Source organism: Bombina bombina, chromosome 6, assembly GCF_027579735.1.
Source record: "Bombina bombina isolate aBomBom1 chromosome 6, aBomBom1.pri, whole genome shotgun sequence".
Taxonomy (NCBI): Eukaryota; Metazoa; Chordata; class Amphibia; order Anura; family Bombinatoridae; genus Bombina; species Bombina bombina.
In genome coordinates, this window is record NC_069504.1 from 856833351 (window position 1) to 856855261 (window position 21911).

The 21911-nt window shown below is 37.7% G+C and overlaps 1 long non-coding RNA gene across 1 annotated transcript in view; it reads right to left on the minus strand.

Annotated features, from left to right (window-relative positions):
- Positions 1-21911, minus strand: part of LOC128663787 (uncharacterized) — a 174195-nt gene that overhangs the window by 90777 nt on the left and 61507 nt on the right. Inside the window, exon 2 of the long non-coding RNA XR_008402898.1 lies at positions 5082-5164. This is a non-coding gene — a long non-coding RNA (uncharacterized LOC128663787). The remainder of the gene's footprint in view (positions 1-5081; positions 5165-21911) is intronic.

Here is a 21911-nt window from a genome sequence, read left to right on the forward strand (position 1 = left end):
TGTATTTATTTTAACTGGGTAGACTAGTTAGTAAATAGTTATTAACTATTTACTAACTACCTAGCTAAAATAAATACAAATTTACCTGTAAAATAAAACCTAACCTGTCTTACACTAACATCTAACCTTACACTACAATTAAATAAATTACATTAATTAAATACAATTAACTAAATTACAAAAACAAACAAACACTAAATTACACAAAATAAAAAAGAAATGATCAAATATTTAAACTAATTACACCTAATCTAATAGCCCTATCAAAATAAAAAAGCCCCCCAAAATAAAAAAAACCTAGCCTAAACTAAACTGCCAATAGCCCTTAAAAGGGCCTTTTGCTGGGCATTGCCCCAAAGAAATCAGCTCTTTTACCTGTAAAAAAAAATACAAACAACTCCCCAACAATAAAACCCACCACCCACACACCCAAACGCCCCAAATAAAATCCTATCTAAAAAACCTTAGCTCCCCATTGCCCTGAAAAGGGCATTTGGATGGGCATTGCCCTTAAAATGGCATTTAGCTCTTTTTCAGCCCAAACCCTAAGCTAAAAATAAAACCCACCCAATAAACCCTTAAAAAACCTAACACTAACCCCCGAAGATCCACTTACAGTTTTTGAAGACCGGACATCCATTCTCAATAAAGCCGGGAGAAGTCTTCATCCAAGCGGCAAGAAGTCCTCAACGAAGCCGGGAGAAGTCTTCATCCAAGCGGCAAGAAGTGGTCCTCCATGCGGGCAGAAGTCTTCATCCAGACGGCATCTTCTATCTTCATCCTTCCGACGCGGAGCGGTTCCATCTTCAAGACATCCGGTGCGGAGCATCCTCTTCATACGGTCCCAGCCGTACACTGAAGGTTCCTTTAAGGGATGTCATCCAAGATGGCGTCCCTTGAATTCCGATTGGCTGATAGAATTCTATCAGCCAATCGGAATTAAAGGTGAAAAAATCCTAGCTCAATCCTATTGGCTGATCCAATCAGCCAATAGGATTTTTTTGACCTTAAATTCCTATTTGCTAATGGAATTCTATCAGCCAATCGGAATTCAAGGGACGCCATCTTGGATGATGTCATTTAAAGGAACCTACAGTGTATGTCTGGAACCCGTATGAAGAGGATGCTCTGCGCCGGATGTCTTGAAGATGGAGCCGCTCTGCGTCGGAAGAATGAATATAGAAGATGCCGTCTGGATGAAGACTTCTGCCCGCATGGAGGACCACTTCTTGCCGCTTGGATGAAGACTTCTCCCGGCTTCGTTGAGGATGGATGTCCGGTCTTTAAAAACTGTAAGTGGATCTTCAGGGGGTTAGTGTTAGGTTTTTTTTAAGGGTTTATTGGGTGGGTTTTATTTTTAGCTTAGGGTTTGGGCTGAAAAAGAGCTAAATGCCATTTTAAGGGCAATGCCCATCCAAATGCCCTTTTCAGGGCAATAGGGAGCTTAGATTTTTTAGATAGGATTTTATTTGGGGGGTTTGGTTGTGTGGGTGGTGGGTTTTACTGTTGGAGGGTTGTTTGTAATTTTTTTTCAGGTAAAATAGCTGATTTCTTTGGGGCAATGCCCTGCAAAAGGCCCTTTTAAGGGCTATTGGCAGTTTAGGCTAGGGTTTTTTTTATTTTTGGGGGACTTTTTATTTTGATAGGGCTATTAGATTAGGTGTAATTAGTTTAAATATTTGCTAATTTCTTTTTTATTTTGTGTAATTTAGTGTTGTTTTTTTTTGTTGCAATTAAGTTAATTGTATTTAATTAATGTAATTTATTTAATTGTAGTGTAAGATTAGGTGTTAGTGTAAGACAGGTTAGGTTTTATTTTACAGGTAAATTTGTTAGTTAGGTAGTTAGTAAATAGTTAATAAATAAATACAAACTTGCCTGTGAAATAAAAATAAAACCTAAGATAGATACAATGTAACTATTAGTTATATTGTAGCTAGCTTAGGGTTTATTTTACAGGTAAGTATTTATTTAGTTTTAAATAGGAATTATTTAGGTATTAATTGTAATTTTTATTTAGATTTATTTTAATTATGTTCAAGTTAGTAGGTTTTAGGGTTAAGGTTAGAGTTAGGGTTAGGTTTAGGGGTTAATAACTTTATTATAGTGGCGACGACGATGGGGGCGGCAGATTTGGGGTTAATAACAGTAATGTAGGTTGCGGCGATGTTAGGGACAGCAGATTAGGGGTTAATAATATTTAACTAGTGTTTGGGATGTGGGAATGCGGCGGTTTAGGGGTTATTATGTTTATTCTAGTGGCGGCGATGTCGGGAGCAGCAGATTAGGGGTTAATATTTTTATTTTAGTGTTTGCGATGCAGGAGGGCCCCAGTTTAGTGGTTAATAGCTAGTTTATGGGTGTTAGTGTACTTTTAAGCACTTTAGTAATGAGTTTTATGTTACGGATTTGTAACATAAAAGCCATAACTACTGATTTTCAGTTTACGGTATGGACCTTGTAGTTATGGGCTGTACCGCTCACTTTTTGGCCGGACAGGCAAACTCGTAATACCGGCGCTGTGGAAATCCCATTGAAAAAGGACTTTTTGAAAGCTGCGGTAGTTACGTTGCGTCACGCCCAAAAAAGTGTGCGGCACAGATATATCTACAAAACTCGTAATACCAGCGGTAGTGAAAAAGAGCCATAACGCTGCTTTTTCACTCTTAACGCAAAACTCGGAATCTAGTCGTTTGTTTGTCTTGCATATATTCAATAAAGTGTTAATTTTTCTAATTTACTTTGTATACTATAGTGTGTAATTCGACACTTGGCTTTTAAGCCATAAACCCTTTCTAAACCCTAACCTTAAAGGGACAGTCAACACTAAAATTGTTATTGTTTAAAAAGACAGAAAAAGCCTTTACTACCCATTCCCCAGCTTTGCACAACCAACGTTGTTATATTAATATACTTTATAATATTTAAACCTCTAAATTTCTGCCTGTTTCTAAGCCACTACAGACAGCCTCTTATCACATGCTTTTTTATTTGCTTTTCACAACAGGAGACTGCTAGTTCATGTGAGCCATATAGATAACATTGTGTTCCCACCCGTGTAGTTATTTAAGAGTCGGCACAACACAGCACTAACTGGCTAAAATGCAAGTCAATAGATAATAAATAAAAAGTCATGTGATCAGGGGGCTGTCAGAAGATGCTTAGATACAAGGTAATCACAGAGGTAAAAAGTGTTTTAATATAACTGTGTTGGTTATGCAAAACTGGGGAATAGGTAATAAAGGGATTATCTATCTTTTCAAACAAAAACAATTATATTTTAGACTGTCCCTTTAATGATATAATACAGTAAAGGCAGCACCTTGCAAATTCCTATGACACCTTTGAGTTTAGGGATGTTACAAAAGAAAGTTCTCATAGATCTCTAGAACTGTCACTGATTATTTTGTTTCTTCTTCATGACACTGATTAATCAAATACACAATGGATCTTATACACACCTGCATAAGTGGATCAAGGGCTTTGTGAAAGAATTATAGTAGCGTTTTACCGTAATGGTATTCTAAAAATATGCTCCATTCTCATAAAGTTCATATGAACATTCTAGGAATGTGGTTATTTACCGGCAGAAGAGTGTTTGCTGTTTTAGCTTCTATTTGAATCATTTTCTCACAATATGATTTGATATGAGGTTTACCAGGAATATCATTTCCTTGTTTTCAACACAGCTTCCTGTTTATAATCTTAGTAATGGGAAGTGCTGAGTTTTAGTATCAATAGTGTAGCGCAAAAGGAAAGCAATGAACAAGTCTATTGTAAAAGTCCCCTAGTTAGACTGTGACTCTCAATAAAATACAGCATACAGCATAAAGAATAGTAAATAACATGTCTGTGATTACAGATTAACAATGAGTCTCAAATGTGTCCAGTACCACAGGGAAGGAATTCATTTATCATGTGGAAACACATTCTTTTATAATAGGAAATGTTTCTAATATTATCTTGAGCTTGGTCATACTCTCTGAGGTATAAAAAGGGCATAAAGCACATAATTGCACTATTTAAACAGACACTGTGCTGTAAAATTGGTGTCCCCTTAATAAGTTTCCATTGACTTGTTATAGTAGCTGTAGAGTATAAAATGTGTGGTAAATAACTCATTTTGGTTTATTTTATATATGAAATAGCCTTTTTTACCTTTGAAAATACAACTTATTTAAATGGACTGAGCCTGCAGAAAGAGCAGGCAACATTATTAGCTTATCTCTTTCTTTATAAACATCTGCAGCCTTATATTATCTCTTTGTCTATATACAAAGGGCAATACATAGAGAGAGTAATTGCAAATGTACATATACAACAAAATCACAATTCAGTGAAAGCTCACAAAAATATAAATAAAGTACAATGTGAATGTTCTCAACACTTTGCTTAAAGGGACAGTCTACTCCAGAATTGTTATTGTTTAAAAAGATAGATAATCCCTTTATTACCCATTCCCCGGTTTTGCATAACCAACACTGTTATATTAATATACTTTTTACCTCTGTGATTACCTTGTATCTAAGCCTCTGCAGACTGCCCCCTTATCTCAGTTCTTTTGACAGACTTGCATTTTAGCCAATCAGTGCTGACTCCTAGGTAACCCCACGTGCATGAGCACAATGTTATCTATATGACACACATGAACTAACACCATCTAGGGGTGAAAAACTGTGCCAAGTCTTAAATAACTCCACAGGAGCGAGCACAATCTTATCTATATGGCACACATGAACTAGTTCTTCCTAACTGTGAAAAACTGTCAAAATGCACTGAGATAGGAGGCGGTTTTTAACAGTTTAGAAATCAGTTTGAGCCTACCTAGGTTTAGCTTTCAGCAGAAAATACCAAGAGAACAAAGCAAATTTGATGATAAAAGTAAAATGGAAAGTTGTTTAAAATTGCATGTCCTATCTGAATCATGAAAGTTTAATTTTGAATAGACTGTCCCTTTAATTCTATGTAAATATATCCAAAATTATTTAAAGAATATTGTCCCAGGAGAGTTTTCAATTTTCCACCTTGGTTTACCTAAAAGGAAAGAAAAATTATTAGTGATGTGTTTGAATGTTACTCACATGTAAGAGGAGCAGGACTGAGCTCTCAGGAATAACAGCATTCAGAGGATCACCCCCTCTGCAGGTAACAGTCAGGACAGCAACTGGATAATTTGAATAAAATGTTTTAAAAACAATCGGCCAGATTACGAGTTTTGCGTTAGAAGCTGTGCGGTGCTAACGACCAGTTTTTTTCTCATCGCTCACTTACCTGCAGCGCTGGTATTACGGGTTTTTACAAAAAAGACAAGAAGTGAGCAAAATTGTGCTCCTTACCGCACTCCAATACCAGCGCTGCTTAAGTCAGCGGTGAGCTGGTTATACGTGCTTGTGCACGATTTCCCCATAGGAATCAACAGGGAGAGCCGACTGCAAAAAAGTCTAACACCTGCGAAAAAGCAGCGTAAGACTCAGTAACGCAGCCCCATTGATTCCTATGGGGAAATTAAATTTATGTTTACACCTAACACCCTAACATGAACCCCGAGTCTAAACACCCCTAATCTTAAACTTATTAACCTCTAATCTGCCGCCCCAACATCGTCGCCACCTACATTATATTTTTTAACCCCTAATCTACCGCTCCGGACATCACCACCACTATAATAAACATATTAACCCCTAAACCGCCGCACTCCTGCCTCGCAAACATTAGTTAAATATTATTAACCCCTAATCTGCCATCCCTAACATCACCGCCACCTACCTACATTTATTAACCCCTAATCTGCCGCCCCCAACGTCACCGCCACTATACTAAATGTATTAACCCCTAAACCTAAGTCTAACCCTAACCCTAACACCCCCTAACTTAAATATAATTATAATAAATCTAAATAAAAATTAATATTATGACCTAAATAATTCCTATTTAAAACTTAATACTTATCTGTAAAATAAACCCTAAGATAGCTACCATATAACTAATAGTTACATTGTAGCTAGCTTAGGGTTTATTTTTATTTTACAGGCAAGTTTGTATTTATTTTAACTAGGTAGAATAGTTACTAAATAGTTATTAACTATTTACTAACTACCTAGCTAAAATAAATACAAAAATACCTGTAAAATAAAACCTAACCTAAGTTACACTAACACCTAACACTACACTACAATTAAATAAATGACCTAAATTAAATACAATTAAATACATTAAAATACAATTAGCTAAAGTACAAAAAAACCAACACTAAATTACAGAAAATAGAAAACAAATTACAGATCTTTAACCCTTTCATGACATAGGCAATTGTTCAAGTTCTGAACGTAAACAAAACCTTGAATTTCAGCTATATGTCTTTTCAACCATAATTTACCCCTTTCACATTAAGTGCACCCACACTAATTATATATTGTTTTTTAGAGGACAGATAGGGCTTTCTTTTGGCATAAAAGATTTATTTCTCAACTATAATTTTATATAAAAAAATTGAAGTAAGTGTGAGAAATTAAGAAATTTTAATCTTTCCAAATGATTTTATTGTGAATATCATAATCCTGATATATGTTACTGCAATAAAACACCCATACTTGTGTTTAGCGATGTCCCATGAGTATAACGATACCCCCCATGTACAAGTTTTCTGAGATTTCTGGAATTTACAAGGCCCAACATAGGGCCTACCCATTTACATAGAAATCTGGCACATTCATTTTCTGGGCTTAAGTTGTCTTTCATACATTATAGCAGCCCAGGAATGAAAATTATCCCATCATGGCATACCATTTACAAAAGTAGACACCTCAGGGTATTCCAAAAGGGCCATGTCACGTCTTTTTGTGAAGCCCCTTAGTCACAACACCTGGCCAAATGTAGTGGTCATTTTTGTTGTATGCGTTTTTTACACAAACACTGCATTTTTGCTGTTTCTGTCATCAAGCTTTTATGTTTTACTGCTATAAAACACACATATAAGTGTTTGTCAATGTCCTACAAGTACAACAGTACCCCCATGTACAGGTTTTATGGGGTTTACAGAAGTTACAGGGCCAAATATGGGGTCTGCCCATTTACATGAAAATTTGGCACATTCATCTTCTGGACCTATGTCCTCTTTGAGACATTATAGAAGCTCAGGAATGAAAATAACCCCATCATGGCATACCATTTACAAAAGTAGACAACCCAGGGTATTCCAAAAGGGCCATGTCACGTCTTTTTGTGAAGCCCCTTAGTCACAACACCTGGCCAAATGTAGTGGTCATTTTTGTTGTATGCGTTTTTTACACAAACACTGCACTTTGGCTGTTTCTGTCATCAAGCTTTTATGTTTTACTGCTATAAAACACACATATAAGTGTTTATCAATGTCCTACAAGTACAACAGTACCCCCCATGTACAGGTTTTATGGGGTTTACAGAAGTTATAGGGCCAAATATAGGGTCTGGCCATTTCAGTTTTCATGCGTGGAAATTTGGCACCCTGATTTATTGGACCTATATCCTCTTTGAAACATTATAGCAGCCCAGGAATGAAAATTACCCCATCATGGCATACCATTTACAAAAGTAGACAACCCAGGGTATTCCAAAAGGGCCATGTCACATATTTTTGTGAAGCCCCTTAGTCACAACACCTGGCCAAATGTAGTGGTCATTTTTGTTGTATGCGTTTTTTACACAAACACTGCACTTTGGTTGTTTCTGTCATCAAGCCTTTATGTTTTACTGCTATAAAACACACATATAAGTGTTTTGTCAATGTCCTACAAGTACAACAGTACCCACCATGTACAGGTTTTATGGGGTTTACAGAAGTTATAGGGCCATATATGGGGTCTGCCCATTTACATGAAAATTTGTCACATTCATCTTCTGGGCCTATGTCCTCTTTGAGACATTATAAAACACCCATACTTGTGTTTAGCGATGTCCCATGAGTATAATGATATTCCCCATGTACAGGTTTTCTGAGATTTCTGGAATTTACAAGGACCAACATAGGGCCTACCCATTTACATAGAAATCTGGCACATTCATTTTCTGGGCTTAAGTTGCCTTTCATACATTATAGCAGCCCAGGAATGAAAATTACCCCATCATGGCATACCATTTACAAAAGTAGATACCTCAGGGTATTCCAAAAGGGCCCTGTCACGTCTTTTTGTGAAGACCCTTAGTCACAACACCTGGCCAAATGTAGTGGTCATTTTTGTTGTATGCATTTTTTACACAAACACTGCATTTTGGCTGTTTCTGTCATCAAGCTTTTATGTTTTACTGCTATAAAACACACATATAAGTATTTGTCAATGTCCTACAAGTACAACAGTACCCACCATGTACAGGTTTTATGGGGTTTACAGAAGTTATAGGGCCAAATATGGGGTCTGCACATTTACATGAAAATTTGGAACATTCATCTTCTGGGCCTATGTCCTCTTTGAGACATTATAAAAGCCCAGGAATGAAAATAACCCCATCATGGCATACCATTTACAAAAGTAGACAACCAAGGGTATTCCAAAAGGGCCATGTCACATCTTTTTGTGAAGCACCTTAGTCACAACACCTGGCCAAATGTAGTGGTCATTTTTTTTATGCGTTTTTTGCACAAACACTGCACTTTGGCTGTTTCTGTCATCAACCTTTTATGTTTTGCTGCTATAAAACACATATATTTGTGTTTGTCAATGTCCTAAGAGTAAAACAGTACCCCCCATGTACAGGTTTTATGGGGTTTACAGAAGTTACAGGGCCAAATATGGGATCTGCCCATTTACATGGAAAATTGTCACTTTCATTTTCTGGGCCTTTGTCCTCTTTGAGACATTATAGCAGCCCAGGAATGAAAATTACCCCATCATGGCATACCATTTACAAAAGTAGACAACCCAGGGTATTGAAAAAGGACTATGTTTAGTCTTTGTTTGTAGCCACTTAGTCACAACATCTGGCCAAAGTAATGTTCATATTTTAGTTTTAGTTTATCACAAAAAAACACTGCCTTTTTGCTGTTTATATCATCATTTTATGTTTTGCTGCTATAATACACCCATCTTTGTGTTCAGCCATGTCCCATGAGTACAACAATACCCCCCTATATACAGATTTTATGTGGTTTCAGGAAGTTACAGCGCCCAATATAGGGTCTGCCAATTTGCATAGAAATTTGGCACATTGATTTTCTGGACCTATGTTGCCTTTGAGACAGTATGGCAGCGCAGGAATGAAAATTACCCCATCATGGCATACCATTTGCAAAAGTAGACAACCCAGGGTATTGAAAAAGGACTATGTTTAGTCTTTTTTTGTAGCCACTTAGTCACAAAACCTGGTCAAATTTAGTGGTCATATTTTTTTATTTGCTTTTTTCACACAAGCACTGCCTTTTTTCTATTTAGATCATCACCCTTATATTTGTTACTGCTGTAATACACCCATATTTGTGTTCAGTGATCTCCCATGAGTACAACAATACCCCCTATGCAGAGGTTTTATGGGGTTTTAGGAAGTTACAGGGCCCAATATAGGGTCTGCATAGACATTTGGCACATTGATCTTCTGGACCTATGTTGCCTTTGAGACAGTATGACAGCCCAGGAAAGAAAATTACCCCCCTCATGACATACCATTTGCAAAAGTGGATAACTCAGGATATTCTAAAAGGAGTATTTTAGTTGTTTTGTATAACTTATAATGCCCTTAGAGTTGATGGGCTTAACATATAAAGGGACAGGGCAAGGTCAGGGGATTTATGAAGTTAGGAATACAGAATAATAAAATAAAATAAATTAGGAACACATACAGGTTGCTTTCAAATTAAAAGTTTAACTCTGTGTGATATGTTCGAAAGCAATTAGTGATACAGAGGCCAGGTTGAGAAGGGCAGTCAGGGCAATGGTAACTAGAATCCCTCCTCCCTCCTTTTTTATAGCAGACTCTGCATCTTTTCTGGGGTGTTAATTTGCAGGCAGTGGGGGGGATCCTAGTGGGAAAATGCCTGCCACAGAGTCGCTCGACATTTTCAGATTGAACAGTGGGAGTATTAGGGGTCTGGTTAAACAAAATATCAGATGTTACATTTAACACAAATTCCAAAAAAGTATAAGGTTTCCCTGTGCCTGATTTTTTGTACAGCACATATGCATTATATACTGCGATCTGCATAATATAAAAAGCTACTTTTTTGTACCAAGTTCTAGTTTTTCTTTGAATTAGATATGGCTGCAGGCACCGGTCAGCTAAATCTACCCCCCCCCCATGTTTTTGTTGTAGTCCACAATGCACTTTGGCTTTAGGATCTGTGCAGATCTTCCCAGACACTGGCACTGTAGTTCATCATGCATTGTGGAGAGCATGTACACATCTTTTTTATCAGTGTACCGAAGGGCCAGTAGCTCATTGTTGACGTTGTGCCCTTACTTTTTTTTCCATATGTCAGCTTCTGGGGGAAACCTTTGCGATTTTTTCTCGTTGTGCCACAGGCCACGGTTTCAAAATAAAATAAACATTTTAATAGCTCTGTGCTGGTGTAAAAATTATCGAGCCACAAATGGTACCCTTTATTTAGCAGGGGTAGTAGGAGATCCCACACAATTTTCCCACTTGTGCCAACTGAATCCGGTCAGCCAGGTGGATCCAAGTGGCTATCTTTTCCCTGGTAGATGCGAAATGCCCAGGTATACCCAGTACTGCATTCACAGAGTTTATAAAATTTTAAACCATAGCGGGACCTCTTGGATGGTATATATTGCTTGAAAAGTTGCAAATGTCCTGCTCAGGGATGTAAACGTCTTTAAATTTTTGGGACAGGTGGCTTATCAGGGGCCTGTCATACAGGGGATCATTTCTGGGGGGGGCACTGGCTATTATCATTAAAATGGAGAAACCGCAGCAATTGTTCATATCTGTCCCTCTTCATAACCCGTGGAAAAAGAGGGGTAGCCAGGATGGGGTTCTGGCTCCAGTATGAACGTATGCTGGGTTTCTTCGCAATCCCCATTATTAATGTCAGGGCCCAAAAGTTTTTAATCTCCGGTATGTCAGTGGGGTGCCAGGTATTTTTTCTGACATACAGAGATTGGGGATTTTTGGACAGATACTGGCTGGCATATAAATTTGTTTGAGCAACTATATGCTGAAACATGGTATCTGTCAGAATCAGTGACATATAGTTTATTGGCTCACATACTGGAACATCACTTGTGATGCCAGGAGTCTCAGTAAATTCTGGCATTTCTGGGGCAGTGAAATTTGGGGGTAGCCAATTTTGGTCATTTGTGCGACGCCTCCTTTTAGGTGGCGTGCAGGGAGCACCAGCATTAGATGTATCACTCAGGGCTCTATATCTGATGCCATAAGGGTTGCGCTGTCAGACTGAGCAGAGAGGGTTTCACTCCCTCAATCTTCGGCAAGAATGGCATAAGCCTCTTCTGCCGAATAGCGTGCCATAAGGGATTTTTTTCAATACAAATTACCACTTCACCACCATCAATTCCCACTTCACCTTCCCCAAAATCCTACTAAACCACCCCAATTACCACCTCCCAATTACCACCCACCTATTCCCACCCACCCTATTCCCTCAGATTTTTTTTAATTTTTTTATGATTTTTTATATATATATATTTTTTTTATATAAACTAAAAAAAAAAAAGCACTGGGAAGGGTAGTGATTGGGAACAGCAGGAAAGGGATTTACAATAACTAAAGATCCCCACAAATAAACTTTTGTTCACTGATCAAAGCCCTGACAGGCTGATCACTGTGATATTAGGCTGATCACAGTAGCAGCTCAGTGATCAGCAGCAAAAAAAAATATATATATATTTGTAACCCCCACAAATAAACCCCCAGCGCTTTTGATCAACACTGATCAAAGCCCTAACAGGCTAACCAAGTTATATTAGGCTGATCACAGTAGCAGCTCTGTTATCCTAGATTGTATTTAATTTAGGTCATTTATTTAATTGTAGTGTAGTGTTAGGTGTTAGTGTAACTTAGGTTAGGTTTTATTTTACAGGTACTTTTGTATTTATTTTATCTAGGTAGTTATTAAATAGTTAATAACTATTTAATAACTATTCTACCTAGTTAAAATAAATACAAACTTGCCTGTAAAATAAAAATAAACCCTAAGCTAGATACAATGTAACTAAACCTGTATACTCATAGCTATATAAACTGAGATCACAAAAAGGAAGATATCTCTAGTGTTATTGGAGATATATTTGACAACAGCACTGTAAATGTGATTAATGTAATACTGGTCATATTGAGTTGAATATTTCTATATAATCACAGCACCATACTTATTCTTATAATTGCTTTTTGTATTTGGGTAACGGTAACCCATTATATCAGAGATCTCCCTCAATACAGAACTGAACCCACCTTGTTTTTGCTCATAACTTAATAGTTACATTTATCTCCTTGGATAATTAATCCACCCTTTTCTCAGGAGAAGCTATTTTTATTAGCATACAACAGTGTGTTCCACATCTGGGACATCATTTTTTAAACGTTTACTATCAATTTTGACAATCCATGTCATGTTAGGGATCTCTTGTAGTTTAATCAATAAAGTTTTGTAATTACACGACCCGAGGCAAAGGTTAGATTTGTCCTTTGTAATAGTCAAGGTAGCCAATGTTTCATGTAATATGTGGCTACATGAATCATGTATAATGCTCACATGATGATATGGATATAGGACATCTCTCTACCTTTACCTATGTACTGTCCATTTAAACCTCACTACAAGTGATACCCTATTTTAAACACTCACTTATTACTTTTTCTTATTTTTAATATTATTATTTAATAAAAGTTATTTTTAATATCACTCGTCCCTTTGTGTTTGCCTAAAATAATTGTGTTAACTTAGGCTCTCAATACCAGTGTGCCATATGATACCTCTTTCCCTCTCTCCTTTGTAATTTACAATGTAACTATTAGTTATATTGCAGCTAGCTTAGTGTTTATTTTGTATGTAAGTATTTAGTTTTAAATAGGAAAAATTTAGTTAATTATTGTAATTTTCTTTATATTTATTTAAAATATATTTAAGTTAGGGGGTGTTAGGGTTAGACTTAGGTTTAGGGGTTAATAAATTTAGAATAGCGGCAGCGACATTGGGGGCGGCAGATTAGGGGTTAATAAGTGTAGGTAGGTTGCGGCGACATTGAGGGCGGCAGATTAGGGGTTAATAAAAATAATGTAGGTGTCGGCGATGTTGGGGGCAGCAGATTAGGGATTAATAAGTATAATGTAGGTGGCAGCGATGTCCGGAGCGGCAGATTAGGGGTTAATAATGTTCTTTTAGTGTTTGCGATGCGGGAGGGCCTCGGTTTAGGGGTTAATAGGTAGTTTATGGGTGTTAGTGTACTTTTTAGCACTTTAGTTATAAGTTTTATGCTACGGCGTTGTACCATAAAACCATTAACTACTGACTTTAAAATGCGTTACGGATCTTGGAGGTATAGGGTGTACCGGTCACTTTTTGGCCTCCCAGGACAGACTCGTAATACCAGCGCTATGAAAGTCCCATAGAAAAAGGGTTTACAAAGTTTACGTAAGTCGTTTTGCGGTAAGGCCAAAGAAGTGTGCGGTGCCCCTATACCTGCAAGACACGTAATAGCAGCGGTAGTGAAAAAGCAGCGTTAGGACCTGTTAATGCTGCTATTTCAGCCTAACACACAACTCGTAATCTAGTCAACTGATACTATAGACGTACATGCAATAAAGGGTGTGCTTAAAGTTCAAAGTTAACCCGGCTCTACAGCAAAACAACGCTAACTGCCACTTGGTGTTCTAGGCTGATCTACCAATGGAATGCCCTCTGTGATATAATGTCCTTCTTGGTATCAATATTCCTCCAATGTACGTTTCTCCGACTAAATTCAGCTTTTTCAAGGACTTGTCATTCCCTCCTCTCACTGGACTGCTGCTGTTTCCTGTTTTCAACCATTTTCATATTTTCAGTGTAGGTTATGGTTTTACAGGCAAAATCAGCTATTTCAAATGAGAAAATAAAGGTAAAGAAGCTATTTGTAAACAATATAATACACACCTGCAGGTAAAATGAATTATTGGGAACATTTTATAGTACAATGTCCCTTTAAACATGTGAAAATGATATGGATCTAGGCAAAATGGTGCCTTATGCAAAATCCTCAGCAGGTGCCCCTTCCACCACCCCAAATCAAAGTAGGAATTTAACAAAAGTATACCAGCAATACACAGATCAGAATTTAAAACTGCTAGGAAATACTTGTTTATGAAGTTTCACCCCGAAGTTTCACCCCTCTATCAATGAACATTTAAAATACCCTCTTTTAGCTGCAAAAAAACAAAACACAGTGGTCAATTTTATCAACCCCTTTGCCCATCTACGGCTGCAGGTTCTCACAAGAGACCCTGCACTCCGTAATTAACAAGCAGCAGTCATCAGACCGCTGCTTCCCTACCCTTTTGCTGCCTCTTAGGTGGCGAATTTCAATCTCCCCGGTCTTGTCCGCCTTGGGAGATTGAAAGCTCATGCCCACGTGTGATTGGCTGTGCGCAGGCAGGGGGCAGCATTGCACAGGAGTGCAAAATAGAGTTTGTGTGCAATGCTGAATTCCGGCAGCTGAATTCAGCCTGCCAGAGGGGAGCTGCAGCGGACAGGAGTGCGTATGTGCCCCCTGTCCACCTCAGCTTGATAAATCGACCCAATAATATTGTTAGGTCCCTTTATGTGAGGTTAAAAGGACATTGATCACTAACTACCTTTTAAGTATTGAGGTTATTCCCCGCCTCCCTCTAGTCATGGGTGCTGCCATGTTCTAATATAGCTTTCACTATATTCCATGGCTGGAAAGGAACCAGTTGGTAAGTCCTTCCAAATGATCGATAGCACCCCCAGGGTCTCGGTAACACTCTCTGAGTTCTTGGTCATGTGACGGTCAGGAGCAGTCCGTAATCTGGATGCCATGAAAATAAAAACCCCTACGCGTTTCTCCCGGTCAGTGGCCAGGCTTTTTCAAGAGGAAAAAACGGATGTTTTGAAAGATAGTGCCCTTCCATTTTTAAAGGCCCATCCGAGACACACCTCTTTCAGGGGGTGTGTTATACCTATAGCTCGTCTGATTGGCTGAGCTTCCTTAGTCACTTTGTCAGTAGCTATTTTATACAAATATAACAAAGATTTGGCCATATACTAATAACAATGTATTCCCTCAGCTTCTACATACATTCAACTTATAGGAAACATTAATCTCCTGCATCTTGTGAGGCATATTATACACATTAGTTTATACATAATCATAAATGGTAATTCTTATTTTTAACTATACACACACGATCGCCAATATTTTTACATGCATAAATAAGTGATAAAAAACATACGGCTAGATTTAGAGTTTGGCGTTAGACGTCAAAAGCAGCGTTAAGGGGTCCTAACGCTGCTTTTGGCCGCCCGCTGGTATTTAGAGTCAGGCAGGAAAGGGTCTACCGCTCACTTCCTTTCTGCGACTCCAGGCTACCGCAGATCCCCTTACGTCAATTGCGTATCCTATCTTTTCTATGGGATTTGCCTAACGCTGGTATTTGGAGTCTTGGAACAAGTAAGCGGTAGAGCCTCTACCGACAAGACTCCAGACGCAAAATAAAGTCAGTAGTTAGGAGCTTTATGGGCTAACGCCAGAATATAAAGCTCCTAACTACTGTGCTATAAAGTACACTAACACCCATAAACTACCTATGTACCCCTAAACCGAGCCCCCCCACCACATCGCCAACCTTCTAATAATTTTTTTTAACCCCTAATCTGCCGACCGGACACCGCCGCTACCTACATTATAGCTATGAACCCCTAATCTGCTGCCCCTAACATCGCCGACACCTATATTATATTTATTACCCCCTAATCTGCCCCCCCCAACGTCGCCGCTACCTAACTACACTTATTAACCCCTAATCTGCTGACCGGACCTCGCCGCCACTATAATAAATGTATTAACCCCTAAACCGCCTAAATTTTATTAGGGGGCTTAGATTAGGTGTAATTAGTTTAAACTTCTTTTAATATTTTTTTATTTTTTGTAATTTAGTGTTTGTTTTTTTTGTATTATAGATTAGTTTATTTAATTGTATTTTAGTTTAGCTAATTGTAGTTTATTTATTTAATTAATTTAATGATAGTGTAGTGTTAGGTGTATTTGTAACTTAGGTTAGGATTTATTTTACAGGTAATTTTGTACTTATTTTAACTAGGTAGCTATTAAATAGTTATTAACTATTTAATAGCTATTGTACCTAGTTAAAATAAATACAAAGTTGCCTGTAAAATAAATATAAATCCTAAAATAGATACAATGTAATTATTATTTATATTGTAGCTATATTAGGGTTTATTTTCTAGGTAAGTATTTAGTTTTAAATAGGATTAATTTATTTAATTATAGGAATATTATTTTGTTTAATTTAAATTATATTTATGTTAGGGGGTGTTAGGGTTAGTGTTAGAGTTAGGTTTAGGGGTTAATAATTTTATTATAGTAACGGCGACATTGCGGGCGGGAGATTAGGGGTTAATAATTGTAGGTAGGTGGCGGCGATGTTAGGGAGGGCAGATTAGGGGTTAATAAAATGTATTATAGTGTTTGCGAGGTGGGAGTGTGGCGGTTTAGGGGTTAATACATTTATTATAGTGGCGGCGAGGTCTGGTCGGCAGATTAGGGGTTAATAAGTGTAGTTAGGTAGCGGTGACGTTGGGGGGGGAGATTGGGGGTAAAAAATATAATATAGCTGTCGGGGATGTTAGGGGCAGCAGATTAGGGGTTCATAGCTATAATGTAGGTGGCGGCGGTGTCCGGAGCGGAAGATTAGGGGTTAATAATATAATGCAGGTGTCAGCGATAGCGGGGGGTGCAGATTAGGGGTTAATAAGTGTAAGGTTAGGGGTGTTTAGACTCGGGGTTCATGTTAGGGTGTTAGGTGCAGACTTAGAGAGTGTTTCCCCATAGGAAACAATGGGGCTGCGCTAGGAGCTGAACGCTGCTTTTTTGCAGGTGTTAGGTTTTTTTCCAGCCAGCTCAGCCCCATTGTTTCCTATGGGGATATCGTGCACGAGCACGTTTTTCCAGCTCACCACTACCGTAGGCAACGCTGGTATTGAGAGTTGAAGGGAAGGTAAATTCTGCTCAACGCTCCTTTTTCTGAGCCTAACGCAGCCACTTAGACAACTCTAAATACCAGCGTTGTCTTAAGGGTGCGCTGGGAAAAAAAGCAGCGTTAGCTACGAGGGTCTTTACCGACAAAACTCTAAATCTAGCCGATAACATTTAAAACCATATAAAACTGCATGTTTGTATAGTATAGTAAAAAGTAGAAAAAAAAAATCCTATTTAAAGCCCAATTTATATTAATATCCAAGGTAAAAAACATAAATAGATCATTTTCAATTTTATAATTGATATACACATACATATATATTGTTCACATATAGGCCGCCACATCTATATCTATGTTCAGACCTAGTGAATGTAGACTTTTTAATTTATAGATCCATAGAGTTTCTAAATTTCTGAGTTCTAATAATCTGTTTGGTTTAGATGTCGAAACCCAGTCAATAACTTGAACTTTTAGAGATCTCAGACTGCTGTTATGATGGTCTAAAAACTGTTTTGATACGCTATGTTTCAGAAACTTCTCTTTTATGTTATAAATATGTTCATTAACCCTGCGTCGGATCTTTCGTTTCGTGCTACCTACATAAAGTAGGCCACACCCACATTTAAAAAGTATACCACATAGGTGAAGTCACAATTACTTTTGAACGTAATATTAAAAGTTTCTGTATTTTCTGAGTTAGAAAATGTAGGTGACCTATTAACATGTTTACACATATTGCACCTTGACTTTGAACATTTTAACGTTTCCAGTTATTTGGCCCTCTTTTTGTTGTTTTTTCATCCTTAATTTACTGGGGGCTAATAAAGTTTTTAGACTTCTTCCTTTTTTATATGAAAATTCAGGCTTACCATAAAGGTGGGATCCCAAAATAGGTTCTGCCTTTAAGAGGGGCCAGTGTTTTTTAAAAATATTTTCCAAAGTCTTAGTCCCTTCATTATATGTTGTGATAAATCTAATCGGCTCAACCTTGGTAGTTTGAAATTTTATTAAACTATTATGCATTTTAGTACCCAGGGGTTGTTTCCCCTGTTTCTACTGACTAATAAGTTTACTTCTATCTGGTGTTGTGGCTTTTCTACGTGTCTCTCTTAAAATATCCACACTATATCCTTTCTCTAGAAACTTATTTTCTAGGATGTGTGCTTCTTTTTCAAAGTCTCCTTGGTGAGTACAATTTCTCTTTAGCCTGAGGAACTGACTGTATGGGACATTGTTCATCCAGCATTTTTTATGTGCACTTTTCGTTTGTATAAAGCTATTTCTTTCAGTGACTTTCCTTAAGTTCCTAACTGCTATTTTCCCTTCATCATCTTTAAGTAAAATTAAATCTGAAAATTCTATCTGTGTTTAAGAAAACGTTTTAATAAATTTTAAATGGTAATGATTCATATTTATATGTTCAACAAAATTCTCTATCTCAATAGTGTCTCCCTTCCATAGAATGATAATATCATCTATATACCGCCCGTATTTTACAATGTTCTGGGTATATGGATTATTATTCCAAATGAAATCATTTTCAAAAGCATTCATGTAGAGGTTTGTGTATGATGGGGCAAAAGTTGTCCCCATCGCTGTTCCTCGTACTTGAAGACAGTACTTATTTTAAAATAGGAAATAGTTGTACCTGAGTATGACATTGATACTATGGGGCCTATCTATCAAGCTCCAAATGGAGCTTGATGATGACCCGTGTTTCTGGCAAGCCTGCAGGCTCGCCAGAAACAACAATTATGAAGCAGCGGTCACAAAGACCGCTGCTCCATAACCCTGTCCGCCTGCTCTCAGCAGGCGGACAGGCATCGCCAGAAATCAACCCGATCGAGAACGATCGGGTTGATTGACACCCCTCTGCTGGCGGTCCATTGGCCGCGAGTCTGCAGGGGGGCGGAGTTGCACCAGCAGCTCTTGTGAGCTGCTGGTGCAATGCTGAATACGGCGAGCGTATTGCTCGCCGTATTCAGCGAGGTCTGGCGGACCTGATCCGCACTGTCGGATCAGGTCCGCCAAACTTTCTTAAATAGGGGCCTATATATTATAAAGAGGATATGATTAATTGGCATTTGCCATCTTGACAATTCATCTTTGATTTTTTTCTACCCCTTTGTCATGTGGAATACAGGTTTAAAGTGCTGCCACATCACAGGTAATCCAACACATATTATCCTCCCATAATAGACCCTCAAAATAATTAATAACTGATGTTGTATCCTTTAAATAAGCTCGTGTTTTTTTTACTACAGGCTGAAGATAGTGAGCTACATATTTAGATACATTGTCACATATTGACCCTATCCCCGAGACAATCGGTCTCCCTGGGGGATTGATAGGGTCCTTATGTACTTTTGGGAGGTGATAAAAATAGAAATATTGGGTTGGGGAACAAATAGAAACTTATATTCATCATTATTAAGTATACCTTCATTATTTGCTGTTATTAAAACTTTACTCAGTTCTTTAAGAAAAGAATCTGTAGGATCCTCCGTTAATGTACAGGAAGTTTCTTTATCACTCAAAAGACTCATAGCTTCCATTAGGTATTCTGCCTTCTTCTGTATTACTATCCCCCCACCCTTGTCGGTGGAACGTATGACAATATTGTCATTATTCATTCATTTTTTAAGGGATTTTCTCTCCAAAATCGACAGATTGTCATTATATTTGTTTATGAAGCTATCTTCCTTCGCAAAGGATTCTTCTATGTCCTTGAGGACTAATTTCGTGAACATAGATGCCTGATCCCCCTGTGCCCCTACAGGGTAAAAAGTAGATTTCCCCTTAAAATTAGAGTGACAGATTTCTGAGTCTGTTTCATATTGGGACATATTTAACAATTCAGCAATAACTATGTCATTATCTACAATGCTCAACATTCTATCCTCGACATCTAGTTCTCTTTCTCCAGATTTGAAATGTACGTAGATGTGCACAAATATGTCTGAAAACTCACACTCAAGAGATATTTCTTAAAGAATCCTGCGAATAGAATGATGCAAAACCACAATTATATTGAGTTTGGGGATTTGGGAACATTAGATATTTTAAAAAATCTGGAGAAAGAGAGTAAGGGACATGAACTAGATGTCGAGGATAGAATGTTGAGCAGTGTAGATAATGACATAGTTAAATATGTCCCAATATGAAACAGACTCAGAAATCTGTCACTCTAATTTTAAGGGGAAATTTACTTTTTACCCTGTAGGGGCACAGGGGGAGCAGGTATCTATGTTCAAGAAATTAGTCCTCAAGGACATAGAAGAATCCTTTGCAAAGGAAGATAGCTTCATAAACAATTATAATGATAATCTGTTGATTTTGGAGAGAAGATCCCATAAAAAATGAATGAATAATGACAATATTGTCATACGTTCCGCCGACAAGGGCGGGGGGATAGTAATACAGAAGAAGGCAGAATACCTAATGGAAGCTATGAGTCTTTTGAGTGATAAAGAAACTTCCTGTACATTAACGGAGGATCCTACAGATTCTTTTGCTAAAGAACTGAGTAAAGTGTTAATAACAGCAAAAATGAAGGTATACTTAATAATGATAAATAGAAAACTAGTTAAAAAATGGCTGTGCCCATTACTTTATAGAAATTAAAGTACTGTACATAGAAAGCAAACCGTTATATTTTCAATATTTAAACCACTAATATCATTGTAAAAAATATATCTACATATTATTCTAATGGAAAGTTTTGCTTTACAACAAAGGATAACAAAAAACAAAGACAATTTGATAATCGAAGTACATTTGAAAGTTGTTTAAAATTTCATCCTCTATTTTAATCATGAAAGAAAAAAAAGGGTTTTATGGCCTGTGACGAAACCAATCTCGCCACTGTACATTGGAGGGCCTGTTATGGAACATTCTTTGGGCTGGAGGTACATGGGCTTAAGGATACCCAGAGACTGCATGAAAATATGGAATTTTATATGCTGGACACCCCATGTACTTTCATAACTCTGTCTTATGTCTATGTCACCCTGTATCCATAAATACAGGATGGGTACAGGGTGTGAGTGCACCTTTTGGGAGCAATTGTGACTCTATAAGCCAAGTGGGCATAAAAGACTTTATAGCTAATAAGAACTGTTCCTATATTCTGTAATAAGATGTATTCTATGTATGTTTCAGATCTGATTGTGTCTCAGGAGTCTGTCTGGGTAAACTGATTGTGTCCTTGTGTGATTATGTTAACTAGACTGCCCAACATCAGATTGTCTGAGTAAACGTTCTTCCCTAGTTAATTAACTTAATATGTTAATCTGTTTTACCTGTGAATAGACAATTGTTAGAGGTTTGATGCATTGTTCATATGTTTGCTTTACTGTTAAACCAATGCCCTCTGTAACCTGAAGCCAGGGTGTATAAATCTGTGTGCTGCCTTCAAATAAAGTAGTTATTCTTTTTTAAACCTGAAATGTGGAGCTTGGTCTCATGTTTGCAGGGAAACTGGCTGGGTTGTGAATTGCTGATTCCCTATGCAGGACATTGTTCATCTGGTATTAACCCTTGGTACACTGTTGGTACTGTAACATTGGTGGCAGCGACGGAATGAACCTTATCGCCCAGAAGAGCAACTACACAAGCCAGTAACCTCAGGAAGAGGGGGATTATTACAATACTGACTAAGATGGAAAAGAGAAAAGTACATTTTGCAGCTTTTAAAAACTTCCTGGAAACAGAAGGAGAGATTGATGGGTACCTTGCGGATTTTGAGAGGCAAT